Source organism: Brassica oleracea, chromosome C7 (genome assembly GCF_000695525.1).
Source record: "Brassica oleracea var. oleracea cultivar TO1000 chromosome C7, BOL, whole genome shotgun sequence".
NCBI classification, from domain to species: domain Eukaryota; kingdom Viridiplantae; phylum Streptophyta; class Magnoliopsida; order Brassicales; family Brassicaceae; genus Brassica; species Brassica oleracea.
The window spans coordinates 16355789-16362032 of NC_027754.1; positions in this window are offsets into that span (position 1 = coordinate 16355789).

Consider the following 6244-nt stretch of genomic DNA (forward strand, 5'->3'; position numbering starts at 1 on the left):
TATCAACAGAAAGATGGATATACTGTTATTAATAATAATAATACATGAAACAAAACAAATATCGAATATTTTACAATTCGGTGAAACTAATTATTCATTTGGGAGGAGACCGAATTGTAAGAAAATGAATATTTAGAAATGTCTGATTATCTTTAATTTTGGCATATGTTATTTTAGTGACATATGGTTATGGTGTTGAAAAGGACTATCAGACCATCTACAATGAAATTCTATTTTTTCCTCTATAATTTATACTAAAATAGAGTAATTCTATTATAGAGTAACTTTTGCTCTCAAGATGTTATTCTATAATAAAATTACTCTATTAGAGTGAAATATACAAGAATGTCACTTTTCAATTTCAAATATAGTGTACAAATTTATATTTTTCTATATTTTACTTTATAATAAGGTAATTCTATTATACAGTAATATCATTGGAGTAAAAATTATTTTATAATAGAATTACTCTATTTTAGTATAAATTATAGAGAAAAAAATAGAGTCTCGTTGAAAATGTTCTAATCGGTGAAAATATCCTTAGAACATTTTCATGGCCATGGGAGATATCCAAGGGAGTATCCCAAACATAAAAGAGTTTTTAATTTTGTTTAGCTTACAAACTTACTTTAAATACTTTAACAATGGCGATTTTTTAGTGTCAACGGGGGCTCTTAAGCGCTGATAAAATACCTGTTACTGCTGAGCAAAGTGCTACAGTATCTACCAATGATTTGAAACTGAAACATGATGGCCTAAATTATGGCATATCCAAAAGAAAGTGTATAACTTCAAATGTTAAGTTTTTTGTTCAAAAAAAAAAAACTTCAAAACTTAAATTTGAAATTTCATATTTCTAATTGCATTTTAGTTTTTACAATTATACGTCACATTTATGATTTTAAAATATTTTATCGTTTCTCGTTTTAATCTCTAAAAGTTTTATATCTCATAGATATTTCAAACTTGTTCTTCTAAATTTGATTTTTACACATAAAATTAAAGAAAAACTTTAAAATAAGATTTAAAATATTTTAGAACTAAATTTAGACAAGAACCAAATTACAAAAGAAACTTAACAAATGTACTAGTTGATCATATATGAAAATATTATGAAAAATAGTTTTTATAATGTGGTATTTTACTTGTAACTTAATATTTAATTATGTATTTCTATGTAAATCTTATATTTAATGTAAATTTTTATTAATTAATATTACTGTAATATATATATGTGTGTGTGTGCGCGCGCACGCGCTAGTTAATTATAAAGTTTTATAAATTTAAATTAATTATAACAAATATGAAGACCATAATATAAAATAAAAAAATATTTTTAAGTTAATTTTGAAGTTTTTTTTTTGGAGAAGAATAACTCTAAACTTTAAATATGAAGTTTGCAAGTTTTAAAATAGATTATCCTTTCGTAGATGCTCTTAGACCATCTCAAACCCTTCTTTATTTTTATATTATAAGAAATTCAAAAATGTAAATGAATTTTTGTTCCAATGCATTTTTTATAACAAATGAATGATATAGTTTATATCATAAAAGAATGCTATTCGGAGGAAAACTAATAGTTTTCTATAATAAAAAAATATAGCGTTCTTTTATTTTAGAAACACATTTAAATAATTTTTTTTTATTTTATAATTTCTCTATTATATAGAGAGAAAATAAAGTTAGATTAGAGATACTCTAACTTATAATTTTTCTTCTCGTCGAGATTAGACTAAAGTAAATAGAGTTTGAGTTGAACCGTTAAAAATGTTGACTGATACAATATCAAAATACAATTTATAATAAAAAAATTATTTTGGGTTCAAGTTGCCACATTTCAAAGTGACTCACTTTCTATTTGTACTCAGAGAAACCAATTTATTTGTAGAGTATTTGCATCGTATAGCTAGAAATCAGAAAATAATTAAGTAAATGACATAGCTGCGAAAATAATAATGTACACATTTCATATTACCCACGATGCCCCTACAATAACTGTGAGCTGAGTCTGGCACACTAAACTTTAGAGTCTATGATCTTGTAATTATTACGCTACTCTACCCTATTACATGCAACCGGTTAACAGTGGGAGGCTAAACAATATTCAAATTTGTAATTACATCATCTCTCTCATCTCACTGTCTCACTTCTGTTCTCTTTCTTCTTTGTGAAGATTTTGATTCGGTTCATACTATTATATTTCCCGATTCGGATCTCCTTTTCTCCTCCCCTACCTGTCTGACCAGGATCTGAGCAAATTCCATCTCAAGAGAGGGCTGGCTCAAATAAAAAAAAGCTTCTATGAGTTTTACGCAATCCAGGTACCTCTTCCTCTTGGAGATCCCCTCTCACCTCCTCCAGATCCATCGCTGCCACAGTGTGCAGAAACGGCGAGCCAGAACGCAAACAGCTCAGAAAGTCCCCACTTGAATATATCAGAATTGCAGGGATTAATGTATGGGTCTTGACAAGTGACAAGCAAGAAACTTAAACATCCTATGGATTCTCATCGAGGCTTCTTACTAGAAACATGAGGCAAATTGTAACAACTAGTAACTCATCATAAAAAAAAACTAGTAACTCATTGAATTCATGTCGGAGGAGCTTAGAAGAAGAAAATGTCAGTATTGAAAGTGATGAGGAAAGGATGGCCTTCATTATTGACGGTACGAGTCTCATATGTATTTCTTTTCTTTTTTCTTTTTACTATGCAGCTCTTCCAAGTGGCATGTAAATACTCTGCATACTCTGCTACCGTGTTGCTCTTCCAAGTGGCATGTAAATGCTCTGCATACTCTGCTACCGTGTTGCTCTTCCAAGTGGCATGTAAATGCTCTGCATACTCTGCTACCGTGTTGCTCCCTTTCAGAAACTAGAATCGTTGCACTTGTAAAGAACCGGACTTCTGACATGACTGTTGCCATTGGTGATGGTAATGAGACCAGTATTTCTCTCTGAAAATTAGTCTTCTTGATTCTTTCTAAGCAGCAACCAGGTTCTTATTTTGTCTCCACCTTCTCTTTGTTTTGGGTTTTGACAGGTGCCAATGATGTCTCCATGATCCAAATGGATGATGTTGTAGTAGGGATCAGCGGCTAAGAAGGTAGGCAAGCTGTAATGGCATCTGATTTCGCAAGGGGATAGTGCAGATTCTTAGTTCCGCTATTGCTAGTCCATGGATACTGGAATAACAGAAGAATGGGATACAAGATACTATACAATTTCTACAAAATGCATTTTTTGTTCTAATTTATACAATTTATAAAGACTTTTTAACTGTCTTTCATAATCCGGATCAACTATGTATTATCCGGTTCTAATAAGCATTGATGATACGAATACATAATGTATTTTCTAGATATTATCTTTTTAATCCGGATTATTTTTATTGTACGGTTATTAAGACACATTCATGAATTTTATTGCAAAATGGTAATAACACACTACCACCGCAAGATATATCCATTTTTACTTCGTGAAGCAGCGACATAAGCTTGGAGAGTAAGATCAAGCTGCCGTGCTGCTCATGGCTCTCTCGTATGGCTCAGTATATGATTAGTGGTTTATAGATCCCACCATTGTAGACGGTGGCTAATCCACAACAATTACTAGGGATTTCCTCTTTAATCCAGATAGCAATGATGATTACTAAGACTTACAAACATATTTTTTGGTTAACCGTAAATTTGCTAACTTTGATTAAATCCAGATATTTTGTTTGATTTACTGAAGCTAACTATGATTTAATCCGACTACTTTTTACCCATATATTTGTAGAGTTTGTTAATGGCTAATAATTCATAATATACAATTTGTGTATGAACCATTTTATTTGGATGCTAAACGACAATGAGTTGGTATTGTAATTTATAAGCTACTCAAATATCTTAAAATAGTCTTGTTTTATCATAATATCTACAAAAATATTTATAAATGAGTTTTATAATCGGATAATAAATAGATAATCTGGATTATGACAGTAATAGTCGGATAATAGGTTTTTTTGTTTGTAATATCAATGTGTATTATAACTGTATTACAAATCATGTTCTTAGGTTGATTAATTATAAAAGATGAAATAGTATGTACGTGTGAGTGTTAACTGGGTATTAGGAAGTTAATCCGGATAAAGCTTGTAATAGCCAACAATATCATTTGTTAGCCAGAATTTGTATATCATCTTATTTTAAATAAGATTCATTGAAGTGGCTTTATGATGCATTTAGGTGTATATACTGTATTTATAGGTTTATTTTCATTGATAGGGGCTAAAGTGAACATTTGAAGTTTTAGGTTGAAACCTCAAAGATAGTTCTGCAACGTAGTAAGTTTCAGGTCAAAAATACAAACTATACAGAGATCAAGGATCATTTGTTCATTTGTGAAGAGGTCTAGAATGTACATTCAAAACACTAGGGATTAATTCGAGAAAATATATGTACAATGCAAGAGTTTGGAGTCAGAAACAAAACTATGAAAAATCTTAGGGATCATATATGCAAAAGAGCCAAAGTTGGCCATTGTTGTCTCAGCGAGCTTTTGCAGACCAATTGGAGTCGCGACGGTGAAAGCCACCAACTCCAAATCCAGAGCATGACAACCGCGGGAGAGGAGCAAGGCGATGAACGGCGGATCTGGACGAAGAGACACATCGGAGTGTTCGACAAGACGCGGAGGTGACGCAGTATGGAGGAGACTCAGATTGAAAAACCCAGAAATACAATAAAACAATGGATCAAATAACCAAGTCTCATCATGAAATAAGGAACCAAACCGAAAAATACAGTTAAACAAGGAAATAAGAAGATCCAAATTTTAGTAAAAGAAAAAGGACATAAGAAGAACCCAGAAATCATGACAAAAAAAAGAAGATCCCAGAAAATACAGTGAAACAAGGAACCAAATATCATCTAAAGTTGTATGTAGCCAACCTCTTAATGTATCTTGAACACAATCTGAATCTGACACAAACTGACACGCTAACTGACACAAGACTACCCTACCTAAATCCACCTACAGCATAGACTTCTAGCGACTCTCTCAGTTTGCATGGACATAAAGGTAATTTCATCATCCCTCACTAACCGGATACGCAAATACTGTTTTTATGCATGAATAGCTAATTACCGAGCTGAATATGGATATTGGGCTAAATGACTCTTATTTGTATTATATTAGAAATTATGCATGGGCATAAAATCTAAAATCTGAGATCTTTACCGAAACCAACACGAAAAACCTGATTTGTATCATAATTGTACTTTTTTGTTTCGGAAAAATCTTCCAGTTGTATATATTTTTCTAAATTTATTTTTATACATTAAAATGTTATTCTATTACTTCGAACCTTTCTTAACATTATTTTTACCATATGGTGTTCAGATTTCAAAGTATATATCTTAAGTTAGAAAAGATGATTCCAGTGGTTACCTTCTAACCATTATCTCATTCATACATATGAGTGAAAGATAAATCAACTTTAAAATACAATAATAAATTATATTAATCACCAACTAATAAGTTACGAATTGAATAAGGTGATTTTGATGGCTACTTTTAATCACTAATCACCACACTCCTACAAGTTGAGAGTTATAGAATCCATTTTCAAATACAATTGAAATCAATTATTGATATGGTCAAATCATAAATTATGTGTTTTTATGCACCACAAACTATTTTTTTTCTCACGTTGCAATAGGATCATGTTGCCTAAATATGGATGCAAGAGATTATATGCATAGATGAATAAAGTAAGATGGGGTTATGCATTCTTGTAGAATTTCATCACTAGATTAAAAGACGTAATGAAAAATGCACCTACTCAGCATGAAAAACCTTAATTTATCAATAAAAGATAGAGACTATCATCCTATTCATCAAAAATTCCTATTCCTTTAAATATAACTAGACGCGCGGGTTTGAATTTTCGCGTTTTGGTTATTTATTTAACTAAATAATGTATTTATAATATTTGATGTATTATATTCACCAAGTAAATAATTTTTTTGGCATCTTAAACCATTTATTTACGATGAATATTCGATATCATATAAAAAATTGAACAAATAGACGTAATTAGAGAATTGTAGACGATATATAAAAACAATGGTTATTAATGTAAAATATGAAGAAATATTATATTATGACTTAGTATGACATAAAAGATTATAAATTAGTTATACATGTTTAAAGAAAATAAAATGATTTTAAACTTCTATGAAAAATTTAACATATAAAAAAG